Genomic DNA, 1,362 nt, shown 5'->3' with positions numbered 1-1,362 from the left:
GGAGAATATCCAGGGGCCCACACCAGCTCAGAGAAGGGGAGAAAGAGGGGGAAGGATTATGTCAGGGGGTGACTGGGAGAGGCCAGTGAGCTGGACTTAAAGTGAATAAATAAACAAATAAAAAAAAAAGACNAAGTATACCAATTGACAGCAACCAACCAAAACCTGCTTTTGATCTCNANGTTTATAGATTTCTTCTACATACACTGCNGTCCATGCACATATGGATTAAGTCCATAAAAGACAAGTTCAGGGCTGTTCCATTTGCAGACTATCCGCTGTGCTCTTACATTCTCTAATGGAGGCATTGGTGAGCAATCTGCTCAGGGGTTTTCCTATAGCAGACCACTTGCTTTCGAGTTCGATGACATTAACTGTGGCAAAATTGCTTCCTGTATCTTGCGCAACATGCTTCCTTGCCTGAGATTAAATTCTTAACCTTAAAACAAATTGTCCCAAGTTAATGTCTTAACCTTAAAGACTCTTGACTTTGTGGTAAATGCATTGCATGTAAAACAGAATCCAGATGACAACTCTTCTTCCTCCTCTTCCTCCTCCTCCTCCTCCCCCTTTTCTTCTGTCTAGTGTTCTCCTTTGTGAATCTCTGTGATCTTATTGTAATTATCATGCCTGGGAGATACTTCTCCTTAGATTTCAAAAGAATAGTGTATTGTTTCACCTATGAGCAGTTACTGGGAAGGTTCTGTCTCCTAACATCATTACCATGGGGGTGCATTTTGAGATATAAATTTTGGGAGTGAATAGGTAATCAAAGTATAACAAATATTTAGAGTGTATTCTGTGTACCTAGGTTTTCTAATTTTTGGTGTTATCAAATCTGATAAATTTCAGGTCTCTCCTTGCTTATGAGTTTCCTCCGAGTACTTAAAAAACGCTTGTCTCAGCAAAAACACTGAAGGTTTGTGTTTCCTTCACTGAAGGGCATCTAAGAGGAGATATGCCTTTCTAATTGAGGCATGTTATAAGCAGTGTTTAAGCAACTAGAGAGAGTATGAAGATTTTACAAATTGAAGCACATCACATTCCTGGAACAAACAACAAGGGGATATTTCCCTTTGCTAGTATCATAGGAATTGTTCTCTTTCAAGTACATTATTATAATTCAAATTTCCTTTCTCACCAATTGCTAACTTTTACAATGATTTCATTAGCGTCTCGGGGACTAGGAGAACCCTCTCTCTCTCCTAGACACTGCTGTGCTTATGTTGTGTTGTTCTTGGGCTCTGGAGTGTTTCTATTTTGAGTTTGGTAAAAGTCTAAGCTCAAAGACATATAAACCAATTGTTGGACAAAAGAAAACATTAGAGACTGCTTTGATTACAGGCCTTTGGGACCCCCCCC

This window comes from Mus caroli, chromosome 9 (genome assembly GCF_900094665.2).
Source record: "Mus caroli chromosome 9, CAROLI_EIJ_v1.1, whole genome shotgun sequence".
Lineage (NCBI taxonomy): Eukaryota > Metazoa > Chordata > Mammalia > Rodentia > Muridae > Mus > Mus caroli.
The sequence above is the reverse complement of the archived record's forward strand: the minus strand, read 5'-3'. Positions refer to the sequence as shown.